Below are 18,502 nucleotides of genomic sequence, written 5' to 3' on the forward strand. Positions count from 1 at the left end.
TCAGGCTCCATATCTCAACATCTACTACAGCTTCAAACGTGAAATTGCCATCATTTTATAGACAATTATCTTGGCTATCTGATACATAAATTGGACTTGCAACTATTTAGAATATGATTAGTTATGCAGAGTCTTGTCATATAACTGCTTTGTTACTGTTTTGCTCCTAAAATTCTAAATTAAAATTTTTATTATTTTGCACGTATTTTGTAAATCCACTTGGCTTTCAACACTGGCTAAACCCTTCTGGGCATGCTCTCGATCAGATTTAAGCATGATGAATCTACAAGTACACCCAAGTATTTCTCTACAAGTGACTCCCCCAGTGTTACATCCCCTAGGACATATGATGGACAGAGATTACTACTACCAAGATGCATAGCTTTATATTTATCCATATTGAACCTCATTTGCCATGTTGATGCCCAAACACTCAAAGGGCCAAAGTCAGCTTTTAGTTTATGGACATCTTCCATAAACTGCATGGTACTACATAGCTTATCATCTGCAAAAATATAAACAGTGCTATTAATCCCATCTTCTATATAATTATTAAATACATTAAATAATAGGGGATCCAGTACTGAGCCTTGGGGTACACCACTTATAATCGGGGACCATTCAGAATAGGAATCCTTGACCATAACTCTCTGGACACGGTCCTTCAACCAGTTTTCAATCCAATTACAAACTATACTTTCTAGTCCTAAAGACCTTAGTTTACCTATTAAACCTCTATGAGTGACAGTATGAAATGCCTTTGTAAAATCCAAGAACACTACACCCACAGCTGCCCGTCTGTCCAGGCTTCTACTCACCTTCTCATAAAAACAAAACTGTCAACTTCTCTCCTTGGTAAACCCATGCTGGTTATCACACATGATATTACATATTCCTGTATATAGTTCCTTAATTGTCCTTCATACATTTCTCCCACAGCAGACGTTAAGCTTACTAGTCTATAATTACCTGTGGAAGACCTAGAGCCCTTTTTGAATATTGACACCGAATTTGCCTTGTGCCAGTCACTTGGTACTGTACCAGTCCCCATAGTATGTCTAAAAATTATGAACAGGGGCACAGCAATAACTGAACTGAGTTCTTTAAGAACTCTTTGGTGTAATCCATCTGGGCCTGGAGCATTGTTCACATTTACCTTATTTTAATTAGCTTGCACCATATCACATACAGTTAGCCAACTGAGTATATTACTGTGTGTACTAACAGCACTAGCACCACCAAAATCAGCTCTTTTCTCTTCTTTTGTATATGCAGAGCTAAAAAACACATTTAGTAACTTTGCCATTTCCTTATCTTTCGTGAACCTCTCACCGTTTTCCATTATTTAAGGGACCTACCTCTTGCCCTTGGTTTTTCAGCATTTATATAAAGATTTTTTTGGGATTGGTTCTGCTCTTTTTGGCCACCGGCTGTTCATTTTGTATTCTTGCAGGTTTTCTCTCTTTTTTTTACAGATTTTATTAGGCACTTTGTAAATTTCAAAGACCACAGCTGACCCTCAGATTAGAATTTTTTAAATGTCCTCTTTGGTCATTTATTTCCCTTTTTATAGTAAGTGTTTTTGCCTTCCCAGACAGATTCAGTTTTTTTTTTTTGTTCCTGAGAAATATACAGTATTTTTTGCCCTATAAGACCCACTTTTTTCCCCCCAAAAGTGGGAGGAAAATGGCAGTGCGTCTTATGGGGCGAATGCTGCCGTTTACACTGATACACCGCCCTCGGCATGCTGCACAGCGTGGTCGGAGGTGTATCAACGAGGAGGAAGGAGGGGCTGGGGGCCTGCATCTTGTTTTGTAATGGCAGCGGGGCCCGATTCAGTCACTATATTCTATTGCACCGGGCCCCGCTCACTGTACTAATCGTATCTAACTGCAGGCAATGTTTTACTATAGAATATCTTCAATCCATCAGCCTGTACTTACGTCCGTAGCAGGCAGGAGGCTGGGCGGGCACTGGCAGTGTATCTCACTACATCATGCGCCTGCTCCACCCACTTTGTGAATGAAGCAGGCGGCGCGGGCGTGTGACGTAGTGAGTCACGCTGCCAGTACCCGACCGCCCACCTAGCTTCCTGCCTCCTGCCTGCTATGGACGTAAGTACAGGCTGCTGGATTGAAGATATTCTATAGTTAAACATTGCCTGCAGTTAGATACGATTAGTACAGTGAACGGGGCCCGGTGCAATAGAATACAATGACTGTACTGGGCCCCGCTGCTATTACAAAACTACTGTAGATGCCAGCCCCCACCCCCTGTATTGGGGGTCATTCACAATACACAGGGACACTGTTATGGGGGGGTTCTGTGGATGACACATAGCATAAGATGCTATTTATCTGTCATCCACAGATCCCCCCCATAGAAGTGTCATGCCATCCACAGATGCCCCTATAACAGTGCCATCCATAGACGGCCCCATAACAGTGCCATCCACAAACGCACATAACAGTGTCAGCTACAGACCCCCATAACAGTGCCATCCACAGACCCCCATAACAGTGCCATCCACAGACCCGCATAACAGTGTCATCCACAGATCCCCCATAACAGTGCGTCATCCACAGATCCCCATAATAGTGTCATTCACAGGCTACCATTAGTTCAAAGCCCACCAAAAGCCCACCTTTTGGTAAAAAAATTTTTTTTCTTATTTTCCTCCTCAAAAACCTAGGTGCGTCTTAAAGGGTGAAAAATACGGTAATTATCTTGTGGTCATTATTATCAATTGTTTCATGAATAATAACATTTCACACACTTTGCAACATTAGAAATTACCAGATCTTCTACAAACTGGCCCAAAAAGTGGTCCTGCAACAAGTTAAGGCAGAACCATGACCACAGTCAATATCTGGAAAGTTAAAATCTTCCATTATGACCACTCTCCCAGCCTCTGCAGCTTACTGTATTTGGTCACTTCTCCTCCATGATGTTAGGGGGCCTATAGATTATACCAAGTATTATTTTTTCAGATTTTATTTCCCTTTGTAATTCCACCCATAAAGTTTCAATATCCACATAGTTGCCTCTCACACTCATCTTCATGTCATTCCTCACATACAAGCACATGCCACCACCTTTTCTATTGGCCCTGTCTTTCCTAAAGAGTATGAAACCCTAAATATTAAGAGTCCAGTTGTCTGAAGGGTCCAGCCATGTCTCAGCCACGCCAACTACTACTATGTATTCCTCTATTACCATATACTCCAACCCCCCCACCCCTCATTTTGGTTTCTAGACTTTTGCCATTTGTGTACAAACAGTACATTTTATGATACTATTTAATTTTCCGCATTCAGTTCCTGGAATGTGAATATCTGAGATTTTTCAGTTATTTTACTTATATTGTTGGTTTGTAAGAGCTTTATATTACCAACAGCTGTTTTCCATGGATATACAGTTATGCTCAGTCACCTCCCTACTTTCCTATCTAATCCCAGTGCCTACTAAATCCCCATTGTCCCCTCCTATATCCCTCTCTCTATCTATGCTATCTACCCCCCCATATTGGTATAACCACCCTTCCCCCCCAGATCCTAGTTTAAAAGCTCCTTCAGCTGTCTAACCATTCTTTCCCTCAACATAGGTGGGAAGATATGTGATAAGACAAGACAAAACTCAATAAAAGTTGATGATTTTGTTCTTCCATCCCAAATCATAAGAACAGAGAGCATACAAGCTATTATGTGGGTCTTTCAGGATTACCATGTTTTTATTTTACAGATGTGGTCATATAGTTGTTTACCGCATGTATATAACTCTCCTGCTTTCACCATGTACACAAATCACTCTGATTTGCTTCTATCCTGTATGTAGTACTTCCTGTTGCTCTATACAACCAAACCCATGATGCCTTATACTAACACTATTCCACTGGCGCTTAGGCTCTCCTTATCTGTCTATGCTGCACTTCTATATATACAAACTGAAAAGACTAGCGTGGTATTAGCAGGAGGTGCTCAAACCCACATGCAGTTGTGCATATATATAGGGGAGCAAATCCTGCACTTGTGGCCCGTTGCTAATGGCGATCCCCAGCAAAAATGCATACGGTGGAGGATGCCCGCAGCGAACTACAAGTACCACAATAGACATCCTACACAAGGTAGCAATTGTGTGGATGTCATAATCAATATAACAATATAACAAAATAATAGCAAAGACAGGTGCACTCTGCAGTCTTACTAAACCTTCAAACTGATTTTAAAATTGAGAGATTAGTCAACATGTCCTACGGTGTAGGACATGTCTGAGCCCGAGCACCGCGCCAAGGTTTCTCAAGTAGCCCGGGACCTAACACTCTCCCAGGCCTCACAGGTGCACCTAAATGTGGCCTGTAGATGGAAAACAGGCACATTTAGGTGCACCTGTGAGGCCTGGGACATATCAGCCAGTCTTGAGTGGGACTCGCAGACTCCTCCCTCCTCCCATTGCAAGCATGGTTACATGCTGGAGGTAACTGGTGAGTTGTTTGAGAGTCGGCCTCATGCTCCTGTAATTTGCCCACTGGCTCCTGGTATTGCCCATACGGCTCAGTTAGGAGAGTGTTAGGTCCCGGGCTACTTGAGAAACCTTGGCGTGGTGCCCGGGCTTAGACATGTTCTACACTGTAGGACATGTTGACTAATCTCTCAATTTTAAAATCAGTTTGAGGGTTTAGTAAGACTGCAGAGTGCACCTGTCTTTGCTATTATTTTGTTATATTGTTATGCTGCACTTCTCCTTTCTCTGGCAAAGCTCCAGCAGCGCCCCTAACAGCATCCAGTTAGTTTATAGCTCCCTCCACCCAGCTAGTTACACAGACACTCCCCTATCACTTCAGCTAACAATGCCTAGCTAGTTTATAGCTAGCTCAAACCCAGTGAGTTAAATAGATGCTCCCCTATCAATGTCCTTATTTCCAGTTTGACAAGTCCATGGACAAAACATCACATGAAATAAGAAAGAGTTGCATGGACATGGTCATGTGACCACAGCCTACAATGGAAGATACAAGCAATAAAGGTAAAAGAAATACAGTACAAAATTACAGGAACCTTTATAAATGATTATTTTAAAGGACGTTGATGTAAACCAGAAAACCCCTTAAAAATACGAGAGAACTCGTCTAACTCAAATACCTGAAATAGGCTTGTCATTTGACAACAATGATTATGTGCTTTACCATTTGTAAGTGAAACAAAGTACAATAGTGACATTGCTTCTAGAAATAGTAGCCAACAAACTAGATGAAATATGCTGACAAGCACCAGATTAACGAAGATCAGAAATTAGAGAAGACGTAACCTAAAGCAACTCCAGATAAAGATGAAACGCTCTTTTTGCTTTTGTAATCAGTCAAATGTTCTAATTGCTTATTTCCATTCCAGTCTGCAATGTTCAATTGTACAAATCTGAGTGATTACTAGACATTTTCCTTAAGCGCACATTCTTCTTCCTAAATGTATTCATATTTATACTTAATTCCAAAATTAGGTATGTGACTTTATATTTTGAACACTGAAAAATAAAAAAGATGGTAGCTCCAAATTGCAGTATATCCTTATCTGAGGAATGGTATAGAAGTGAGCTTGATGAGAAGAAATAACCTTGTTGAGTGGTGAAAGAACATCTCAGTACTAGCTTCCTGCTCAGGGCCATAAAATCTATTCAGCACTGATTTCTAGGCAGGAACAGACAAGTAAACGTATGGGTCATCACACAGAAACTGTGAAGAATCAAGAGTTTCTCTTTTCAGTGGTGTATGTATATACCCTTATCACTGGTACAAAATTGTTTAATTCTTTATTATTTCTGACCCCATTCATGTCCTGTCATGGCACATGTGACAAAGCCAGTGTCCTGTACCTTATAAATTTAATTAGTGACCCAGATGGTTAATTTAAGCCTGTTATTTGAATGAAGAGCTAACCGTTCCCCTCTGAAAGTAGTTTCCCAGTAACAACACATCCCCTATTCATGGAGTACACAAAAGCAGAGGTAATACAGTTCCTTTGAGAATGGATGTTTTGACCCTTTTTTTTATTTTGGCAGCATATGGGCTATGTGCCAGTCCTGTAGAACAAACTCTCTTTAGGCCACATTCACATGAAGGTTGAAAACTTCCTCCTGCCATTCTCCAGGCCCTTGCCTTGAGGACGGAGTTTTCCACCTTCATGTACTAAAAGTTATGTTTTATCTAAAGGCACTGGATCCTACAAAGTTTCTGTTTTGAAAGTATTTTCCACCCTTGATCTGTGGAGTGATTGTGCTGCAACAATTACCACACCAGGACATCGTGCACCAATAGACTTTGGTTGAGCTGTGCAAGCTTTTTTCATTTTTTCATTTGATATACTTTTTAACATGGAAACCTGTAAGCCAATACAGGAGGAGGTATCGGTCAGAGGTACTGTAAACTAATCAATTTTCAAGAAAGGTCCTTAGGTCGCTTTTGAACTTGTCAGTGAATCAACAATCATAACATATTGTGGCAGAGAGATCCATAGTTTTTGCTCTTACAGTAATGAATCTTCATCTGAGAACATTCCTCGAAATATTAGAGGATGCTATCTCATCATCAATACTGGCCTGATATACAACAAGATCATCAGAACAACTTTGTACACTTTAACTACAGAAGGTCACTGTAGCTGTTTTTTTTTTATTACAAACTGAATAGCCCCAAGTTTGATATCTTGCTTGGTAGTGCAATCCACCCACTACTTTAATTATCTTGGTCATCCTCCTTGCACCCACTGTAGTTCAACTATATCCTTGTTATATGCAGTGACCCAAAACTATACGCAATATTGCTTGTGTGGTCTGAGTAGTGATTCGTATAGAGGCAAAACTATGTTCTGTTCATAAATATCTATTCTACTTTTGTTCCATCCCATGATTTTATTTGCCTTAAACATATTTTCCCCTAGTCCCAGCATTCTTATCTTATGTACCAACCTTTTATGTCATACACTATCATACTATTTGAAAAGTCTAGAAACACAACATCCACCAACTTATCCTGGTCCAGTCTAGAACTTACCTCCTCAGAAAAACTGGTCAGATAAACCCATGTCAAAGCCATATTATGCATTTTTTTTTATTGAGATACTCCATTATAGCATCTCTTAGAAAACCTTCACATAGTTTACCCAGAAAGAGGTTAAAGTTACCTGTCTACTGTTTTGGGGCTCACGTTTTGATGCCCTTTTGAATACTAGAAACACATGTTTGATGTGCCAGTTCTGTGAAAAAAACATGATCTAAATAATTCAAATACAGACACACATGCCCTATATAAAAATATGATTGCTAATATTTGAATTCTGTTGCAAAACTACATTTATAAAAAATTGCTTATATCTGCAAAGACAGAATTATATTTCTAGTCTCTGCAAAATTATTTTGGCAACATGATACACAATAGAAAGACTGAAGTTTAAATGCTGACAGGGAGATGCTGAAATGGTCCTGGGAACACTGTGATGACACAGATTTTTATTCTCAATGTAAGTAGAGAAAATTCTAAAAATATATAAAAAACTTTAAAAAAAAATCACTTAATCTTGAGTTGAATATTCCAGAAAATGCAATGATCAAGCAATTATAAAAAATAACTACAAAACTAATAACTTTAAATTACTTTGCCCAATTTTACTGTTTATTAGGCTTGAATAAGTTTCATATGCCACAGAAATAATTTGAAATAAATGCATTTTTGAGGACAAATATCGATGACTTATCTTTAGGATAGGTCATCAATATCCCATTAGCTAGAAACCCTCGCTGATCAGCTGTTTGAAGTGGTCACTGTGCTTCTTCCAGACTGTCAACAGTACTTGCCCAAGCATAGCAACCCCTCAAACAGCTGAAACTGATGGAAATTAATGATTTCAGGCAAAATGATCATTTATCAGGTGGAATTTGACAATAAACATGGATGACCAATAACACGCCGTCTTTGTTTGAAAAGAAGTCGGCCATGTTTTACATGTTTTAAAGCTGGTCAGATGAAAGATCTTTTGTTCAAATAAATATATTTTATTCACCAAGAATGTGCTTCGAAAGATCATTTGTCCTTCACCTAATATCACTGAACAAGATTTAACAATTGCAGTAGCCAATATGGACTGAAAAGTGTATGACTGTGTCCGCAAAATGATCATTCACCAGGCGATCAGTCACTCAGCGGTTGTTCAGCCATCAACCTACTACTATGTAATATACACTCACCTAAAGAATTATTAGGAATACCTGTTCTATTTCTCATTAATGCAATTATCTAGTCAACCAATCACATGGCAGTTGCTTCAATGCATTTAGGGGTGTGGTCCTGGTCAAGACAATCTCCTGAACTCCAAACTGAATGTCAGAATGGGAAAGAAAGGTGATTTAAGCAATTTTGAGAGTGGCATGGTTGTTGGTGCCAGACGGGCCGGTCTGAGTATTTCACAATCTGCTCAGTTACTGGGATTTTCACACACAACCATTTCTAGGGTTTACAAAGAATGGTGTGAAAAGGGAAAAACATCCAGTATGCGGCAGTCCTGTGGGCAAAAATGCCTTGTGGATGCTAGAGGTCACAGGAGAATGGGCCGACTGATTCAAGCTGATAGAAGAGCAACGTTGACTGAAATAACCACTCGTTACAACCGAGGTATGCAGCAAAGCATTTGTGAAGTCACAACACGCACAACCTTGAGGCGGATGGGCTACAACAGCAGAAGACCCCACCTGGTACCACTCATCTCCACTACAAATAGGAAAAAGAGGCTACAATTTGCACGAGCTCACCAAAATTGGACTGTTGAAGATTGGAAAAATGTTGCCTGGTCTGATGAGTCTCGATTTCTGTTGAGACATTCAGATGAGTCCGAATTTGGCGTAAACAGAATGAGAACATGTATCCATCCATCCTGATGACTACTTCCAGCAGGATAATGCATTATGTCACAAAGCTCGAATCATTTCAAATTGGTTTCTTGAACATGACAATGAGTTCACTGTACTAAAATGGCCCCCACAGTCACCAGATCTCAACCCAATAGAGCATCTTTGGGATGTGGTGGAACGGGAGCTTCGTGCCCTGGATGTGCATCCCTCAAATCTCCATCAACTGCAAGATGTTATCCTATCAATATGGGCCAACATTTCTAAAGAATGCTATCAGCACCTTGTTGAATCAATGCCACGTAGAATTAAGGCAGTTCTGAAGGCAAAAGGGGGTCCAACACCGTAATAGTATGGTGTTCCTAATAATTCTTTAGGTGAGTGTATATGGCCAACTGTAATATAAATGACCAATTTTAGCCTGCCAAAAGACAGACCAGAAAGTGTTTTACGAAGATACTAGAAGAAGGAAATGATAGACATCACCCATAACTTCAGTCACTGAAAAACTAGAAAAGAAGCAGGCTATTAAACACAATTGTAATTTATTCTACTAGACATTTTATGTATCAGATCTAATTGTTTTCCTTTAGTCACATATGACTACACCTAAGAATATACAGTTGCAAGAAAAAGTATGTGAACCCTTTGGAATTATATGGATTTCTGCACAAATTGGTCATAAAATGTGATCTGATCTTTTTCTAAGCCACAACAATAGACAATCACAGTCTGCTTAACCCCTTAAGGACACAGCCTTAGTTCACCTTAAGGACCAGGCCATTTTTTGCAAATCTGACCAGTGTCACTTTAAGTGGTGATAACTTTAAAACGCTTTGACTTATCCAGGCCATTCTGAGATAGTTTTTTCGTCATATATTGTACTTCATGATACTGGTAAAATGAATTCAAACATTTGGAAAAATTTGCAAATTTCAAAGTTTCAGTTTCTCTACTTCTGTAATACATAGTAATACCCCCAAAAATTGTGATGACTTTACATTCCCCATATGTCTACTTCATGTTTGAATTATTTTGGAAATGATATTTTATTTTTTGGGTTACAAGGCTTAGAAGTTTAGAAGCAAATCTTGAAATTTTTCTGAAATTTACAAAAACCCAATTTTTAGGAAACCACCCAAAAATGACCCCATTCTATAAACTACACCCCTCAAGGTATTCAAAACTGATTTTACAAACTTCGTTAACCCTTTAGGTGTTGCACAAGAGTTATTGGCAAATGGGGATGAAATTTGAGAATTTCATTTTTTTGCCTAATTTTCCATTTTAACCCATTTTTTCCACTAACAAAGCAATGGTTAACAGCCAAACAAGACTGTATCTTTATTAGTTTTTTCAGTTTTTGGGAGATTATCTTAAGTAGGGTCTCATTTTTTGCGGGATGAGATGACGGTTTGATTTGCACTATTTTGATCGCTTGCTATTACAGTTTTTGTGATGTAAGATGACAAAAAATGGCTTTTTTTACACCGTTTTTATTTTTATTCTTTTACAGTGGTCACCTGTGGGGTTAGGTCATGTGATATTTTTATAGAGCCGGTCGATACGGACTCGGAGATACCTAATATGTATACTTTTTCTTTATTTATGTAAGTTTTACACAATGATTTAATTTTTGAAACAAAAAAAATTATGTTTTAGTGTTTCCATAGTCTAAGAGCCATATTTTTTTCAGTTTTTGGGCGATTATCTTGGGTAGGGTATGATTTTTGCGGAATGAGATGACGGTTTGATTTTTACAATTTTGCAACAGGACAACGACCCAAAGCATAGAAGTAAATCAACAACAGAATGGCTTAAACAGAAGAAAATATGCCTTCTCGAGTGGCCCAGTCAGAGTCCTGACCTCAACCCGATTGAGATGTTGTGGCATGACCTCAAGAAAGCGATTCACACCAGACATCCCAAAAATATTGCTGAACTGAAAAAGTTCTGTAAAGAGGAATGGTCAAGAATTACTCCTGACCGTTGTGCACGTCTGATCTGCAACTACATGAAACGTTTAGTTAAAGTTATTGCTGCCAAAGGAAGTTCAACCAGTTATTAAATCCAAGGGTTCACATACTTTTTCCACCTGCACGGTGAATGTTTACATGGTGTGTTCAATAAAAACATGGTAACATTTAATTCTTTGTGTGTTATTAGTTTAAGCAGACTGTGATTGTCTATTGTTGTGACTTAGATGACGATCAGATCACATTTTATGACCAATTTGTGCAGAAATTCATATCATTCCAAAGGGTTCACATACATTTTCTTGCAACTGTATAGACATCTTCATATTCTCGAAATAAATCCACCTCAAAGATTCACACAGCAATATAAAATTAAACCTATGCCATTCATCAGATGTTCTGGTTATGAGATTTGTCCTTTCCTGATCCATTCTAGCATCTTGTATAAAAGATCCTTCATTTTCAGACTTCTCAGCACTGCCAGAGGAAGAACTGATATATTTACTAACTATAATGAACGTGTTTTATTTTTTTCTAAATATTTCCAGATCAAATCAACAAAAGCAAAGAGGAAACCACAAATCCATTACATACATTTCAAGAGAAAATAGCAGCAAAACAGCAGAACCTTTTAATGAACCTTGCAATTACTTTATTACAGTGGGCTACAAATGTAATTGAAACATGAAGAAAAAGGTTTAGGAATAAGAAGTAAGCAATGAATTGTGTCAGAGTTCGACAACTGAATAAATACTTGTCTGACAGCTGTACATAAGCCATCTTGCAGAAATGGGTGGAAGTTACTAAAAACACACACATACTGTATATAGGGAATGGATTGGCTTGGAACGTCACTGAAAATAAGAAATAATTGCCAAATTATTCTCTGTTCAATATAATTATATACTGTATGTGTTCTACTCTTAAGGTCCCTTTAGACGGTACAATACAGCAGGCGATTGTTGGGAGGAAAGCGTTACTTCCTGACAATCGCCTGTTTGTCAGTGGAGGAGACCTCTGCAGAGATGAGGAGAGCAATTGCTAATGCCATCGCTTGTCACCCTACAGACTCACTGTTTTCTGGCAGCAGTGCGTGTTTAATTATTTTCCCATCCATTCCCAGACCATACCGATGCGCAGCCATTCTTGGCATCGGATCAGGAAGAGGAGGTATCAACGGTTGCCACCCAGCAGTCCGACGACAGTACCCAGATCAGCCCAAGAAGGGTGGTCCCCGTTGTTGCTGCCTACTCCGAGATCTCTAATGTCAGTGGTGGTGAAGGTGACGATGATGATGTGTCGATGGACGTCACATGGGTGCCCACAAGAAAGGAAGAGGAGGGCAGTTCAGAGGGAGTGACGGAGCAGCAGATAGGGAGGAGAAGGAGGAGAAGCAGGAAGAACTTACAGTGCACAGGGGGCAAAAAGCATACTGCTAATGTATCTGGAACGAGCCATCCACCATGCACGGTCACATCTGGCGCTCCTAGGATGCCGGCACATTTGATAGTTGTGGTAAAGTGGTGTGCGACAATGGTGCTAATCTGATGTGCGCGCTGAAACAGGGCAAAATGACATACGTGCCATGCATGGCACACGTCCTGAACTTAGTCGTGCAGCGATTCGTTGTCAAATACCCCGGGGTCCAGAACGTCTTTCGGCAGGCCAGGAAAATCTCTGGCCATTTTAGAAGATCTTACTCAGCAATAGCTCGCCTTGCTGACGTTCAGTGGCGACACCACTTGCCCGTCAGACGTCTGATTTGTGACTGCCCGACGTGCTGGAACTCCACCTTGTATATGCTTGATAGGCTGCTCCAGCAGAAATATGCCGTTAAAGACTACCTATACAAACTCTGCGGCAGGACAAGTTCTGGGGAGCTTGGTTTCTATTTACCGCGCCAGTGGCTGCTCATGCGCGATGCATGCAGATGTCTGCGGCCATTTGATGAGATCACCAAACTGGTCAGTCGCAGCCAGGGCTCCACCAGTGACATTGTACCTTACACCTTCTTTCTGGAGCATGCATTGCGTTGTATCATTAATCAAGCCGTCGAGGAGCAGGAGCTGTAAGATGAGGAGGTCGCAATGCTGAATAAATTCCCAGGGGGGGCTACTCCATCTGAGACAAGTCAGCAGGAGTCTGAAGAGGAGTCAGAGGAGGATGGTGGCTGGGGGGAGGAGGAGCAAGAAGAGCAGGCTTTAAGCTTTTCGTGGATCCTTGGTATTATCCGTGACTGGGGGGAGGAGACAGAGAACGACATTCTCCTGGACGATGAGCAGGAGCCAGGGCACTCCAACCGCTTATAATTTAGAGCAAATGGGGGCCTTCATACTCCAGTTTTTGAATAGGGACCCCTGTATAAAAAGCATAAAGGTCAAGGACCTGTACTGGGTGGCAAGGTACTTAGACCCCCGGTACAAACACAAAACGGCAGACATGTTACCAGCATCACAGAGGACTGTCAGAATGCAGCATTTACATGCCTTGCTGTGAGAGATGTTGCATTCTGCTGTTGTGGGCACTGGCAGAAGAATCTCCACCCACACTGAAACAGGTGCGGGAACCAATCCTAGCGCGCCTGCAAAAAGAGGGCGGTTTGAAGATGTGTTGGTCACTTCGGATATGAGATCATTCTTGCAGCCAGCCCATCGACAGCCCCCCTCTGGATCCAGCCTTAGGGAATGCCTAGACCGACAGGTGTCCGACTACATCGGGTTAGCAGCCGATGTGGACGCTCTGAGAAGCGAGGAACCCCTTGACTACTGGGTGTGCAGGCTTGACCTGTGCCCAGAGCTGGCACAATTTGCCATAGAACTCTTGGCTTGAGTGTACTCTCCGAAAGGACGTTCAGCACAGCAGGGGGGATCGTGACCTATAAGCGCACTAGCCTAGTTCACGACAGTGTGGACTACCTCACATTTTTTTAAATGAATGAAGCATGGATCTTGGAGGAATTCAAAACCTGTAATGATCACATGTAATTTAATTTCCTCATGCCAGCCCACACATATCTGCTATCACCCAGAACAAAGAATGGTCCTTGCCTTATGTATATACAGCGGAAAAAAAGGCCTTTTATGTCAGGTGAATGCCTAATTTTTGGGGCCTGTACTGGCCAACAGTTACATATTTATCTTGTGACCACCTAATGTACCTCCAGCCACAGAATCCAAATTTCTGTGCTGTCAGGTGGATGCCTATTGGCTAGGTTTTGGGGCCTCTACTGGCCGACAGTTACATTTTTATCCTGTGACCGCCTAATGTGCCTCCAGCCACAGAATCCAAAGTTCTTTGCTGTCAGGTGAATGCCTATTGCCTAATTTTTGGGGCCTGTACTGTCCGACAGTTAAATTATTTATCTCTAGCCACATAATCACACCCCTATCTCACTCCTCTGCCTCTCATTATGGTGGCGTATGAACCACATTCACCATAAGGACCTTTTAATGTCACAGGGTCATGTGACTGTGCCCGCCACCCCGTACTGTGCCCCTCGCCCCGTACTGTGCCCCCTTATACCCTGCATTGTGCCTCTTACCACACCCTGTGCAGTGCCCCTAGTCATTCCCTGTACTGTGCCCTCTTATACCCTTTTATCTGGTCACAGTATGGCAGTGTTCTCTGGTCACTGTACAGAGGTGTTATTCGTTCAATGTATGGTGGTGGTATCCAATATCTGGATCGCCATAACTGTATCCCTTTCCCTGCCCACGCCATCCTTTTTTAGACCTAGCATGAGCTGGAAAAATATGCAGATTGCTGTGCTAAGAACCTTTGCGCCACAATCTGTGTCAGAAATACGCCTAACATAGACCTATTGCTATATAATAAATGACCACCTAATTGTATTATTATTCAGGATTAGGGCTAATATTCTTATATTATATAGATTCTAGTGTATTACACTGTGCCCTGTTTTTACCAGTAGAAAATGATCCTTGGGAAACACAGTCCTCATCCCTGACCACCAGGACCAGGTAGCTCTCTGTCAGTACAAGACAGCCTCCCCTCTCCGCCACGCTGCTCCGATGTGTACTGGTGCTTATTCTTGACACTAGAGCTGGGTTCACATCCTATTTTTGCCATCCATTTAATGCATACCAAAAATGTATGCGTTAACAGATGCCTCAGACTGATGCCGTACAGTGGCGTCCGTTCACCATACAGTAAAAATTTACGTTAACATATGCATTTTTTTAATGGACTCTGCAGGATGCAAAAACGTTGAGTGCTGCACATTTGTATACATCAAACCGATAGGAAATAAAAAATTTCTAGACTCCAGCAGTGCACATTTTTGAGAGTTTCCCTTTAAGACGCATAAAAATGGCCCCTGATTAAAATACATATTTTTTGTGGGAATTTTTGCCAATGATCCCCCTCTGGTATATCACTGTCCATGTTGGGACTATTTGTGTTTACTGGCTGCAAATATGACCTAATTTTTCAGGTTTGCCTACCGTTAAAGTGAATGGGGCCCGCCTAGAACGCTCGGTTCACGAACATTTGATCTCGAACGCCCGTTCGCGAATCGTCCCGGCCGATGTTCGTCCATCACTAGTTATGGATTATCGCCAGCAAATGAAATATTTTCTGGCAATACATGACATTTTCATCTAATAATTCTAAGACTATAAGGTATCATAACAGACAAATACAGGACGCAGTTAGTTCTGTCTGCGGTCATTACTGCATCTATATTTTACATTGTATCGCATGTCTTTTGAAAATGTATTAAAAATATTTAGGAGTGATGTCTACCCTACTAAGTTATTGAAAAATGTAACGTGATGCATCATAAATAAAGACATTTTGCTAAAATCACGTACGCTACGTGACAAAGCAAATATCCTATGGCCTGGACTGGTAGAGTTATGGGTGGGGAAAGGTGCTCATCAAAGATCCTAGATAGATAGATAGATAGATAGATAGATAGATAGATAGATAGATAGATAGATAGATTATTATATTAATATATTAGAACATGCCCTGACATGTCTGACATGTCTGTGAACCTCAGTTCATAGGCTATGAAATAGGACAAATGGGTAGACAGAGATCGCAGGTTCACTAACAAAGGGACTGCTGCCTTGCAGGACCTTCGATGACATCACAAGTTTAATATAAGCTTAATATCATTTTATTTTTAATTGAATTACTGACGCCTTATCGGATCTAAAAGGGAATTTGAATGGGCGGTATTTTAGGCGTGGTTTGGGCGGGATTGTGGACGGTGTTATGGGTGGGAAAAGGGCATGGTCACCTGTCACTTTGAGTTTGACGAGTATTGTAGCCCTTTACTACTTACATGTGTAGTGTGTTGGAATGGAGAGCATTGAATGATTTTCCTGATCACATGTCCCTCCATCAGCAGCTATTTTATGGACAGGACCTCTGTGTGGCCAACAATGAATACCTTATGAAATATAGAAAATGGCACAGCATATCAACAAAGTAACATAGTAACATAGTACATAAGGCCAAAAAAAGACATTTGTCCATCCAGTTCGGCCTGTCATCCTGCAAGTTGATCCAGAGGAAGGCAAAAAATCCCCTGTGAGGTAGAAGACAATTTTCCCCACTTTAGGGGACAAAAAAATTCCTTCCCGACTCTAAAGGCTATATTAATAAGTGCCATATAGTCATCTTACTAATACATTGATCAAGAGTTGATGGAAAGTGGCCAAACCTTTTAATCATGGATAGTGCAATGTTTTGATCCATGAAGGGGTCTTTTCAAGTTTGTTTTATTTAATCAACAGGATGCTCTCATTCTTCCTAGTGTATCATTGTGTGTATGATGCTCATAAAAGACTCCTGGATCTATGGAGCTGTATGCTATAAACCCTTAAAAGGGTATACCCATCTCAGACATTGGTGATATGATGCTAGGATATGCCACCAACAGGGGCGTAACCAACATAGTAGCAGACCATGCGACTGCTATGGGGCCCAGGGCAAGAGGGGGCCCAGTCTTAGTTGGGATTATCTCCTCTGCTACTGGAGGTGAAAACTTGGTCAGGACTCTACCCTCTAAAGGAACAACTTTTAGTAAATGAGGCAGTGGAAAAATAGCCCAAGGGTCATTGAAAAGGGTTTAGGCATAAACCTTCTGTCCTGTGTGGAGGGCCTGGTTTAAGCCTTCCTATGGGGCTCTTACTTCTCTATGTACACCACTGGTCACTAATATCAGATAGGGGTGGGTCTCATCTCTGGAACCTGCCCTTATCTCTAGAACGGGTCCCCCAAAGCAAAGGAGAGCACACCGCGCAAGCCCTGCCACCCTCTATTTGGTGCTATGGGAGTTCCAAAAATAGCCAACAATGGCTGGCTCTGCTATTTCTGGCAGTCCCACAGAGGTGAATGGAGAGATGGTCATGAATAGTGATGAGCGGCATAGGCAATATTCCAATTTGCAATATTTCGCAATTTTTGGGCTGAATATTCGCCATAAATTCGCCAGTTCGAGTATTCGTGATCTCGTTATTGTTTACTTGATTGCAAAAATTGGCAATGTAATATATTCGCGATTAGAATATTCAACACTATTCGTGAATACGAATATATAGCATTATATTCTAAATATTAGCGAATTCTCGAAGTGGCGATATGCGCAATTTAAATTTGAATATTCGCGTTTAACACTAGTCATGAATGTGCTGTGAACCCTCCTTCACTTCTGGGACCCATTCAGGAGAAAGGAGCGGATCCCAGAGGAAGGACACACACCTATCCTAGCGATATGCCACCAATGTCTGAGATGGGTATAACGGTAAGAGATGCCCAAACAAGTCACTTTGGCTATGTTAATGAAAAAAATGTTTATGGCTCTTGGGAGGCGGGGGAGGAAATGGGAAAAAATAAAACTGTATCAGGAGAGTTAAACCCATCACTATGCAAAAAGAAAAAAATAACTGTATTAACTGTATTATGCTGCTGAAGTTTATAATATGATAAATTAGAAATGCAAGCTGACAAATCTAAATTTAATTAAATAAGATATCTATTGAAGATAATGTATCTAACACCAAATTTATTAAAAGCACAATTGGTGTGATTTATCCATTGAAATAATCATAAATGTGCCATTATGTGGTCAGAAAAAAAAATTCACCTTGAAAGGTTAAAATGTTAGTTGTCACCCATTATGTCAACCCAGAGATAACAAAGAATCAGCCTTAGAAATTTCTGTCTTTGAATAATCTAAATAACTGCAAGATATATGAATGACATTCAAAGATAGAGATCTGAACCAGCTGGAACAGTCTAGAAAAAGAACAGTGACTGATTGGAGAAGACAATGAAAATATAGCTGTGTCATTTCCCATAGCTTAGATAAAAGAGACACAGAAAATAATCTATTCTCCATTTCCGTCTCTTACCATTAGATCATGGATGGGTGGGCATTAATGCAATATAACAAACTATTACTATTAAGACATCACAATGGCGCACACTGAGGAGCTGAGCCTTTTTGACCACCAGAGATGTACACCAGAGATGTACATACCTCTACAGAATTAGAGATAACTCCAGCAGTTTAACCCCTTAGATGCAGCAGTCAATAGGCTAAGGAAGAAATATGTAATTTCAGAGTCCCACTGCTGGGATTCCTAGGAATCATGCAAATGGAG

This window comes from Bufo bufo, chromosome 8, assembly GCF_905171765.1.
Source record: "Bufo bufo chromosome 8, aBufBuf1.1, whole genome shotgun sequence".
Taxonomy (NCBI): Eukaryota; Metazoa; Chordata; class Amphibia; order Anura; family Bufonidae; genus Bufo; species Bufo bufo.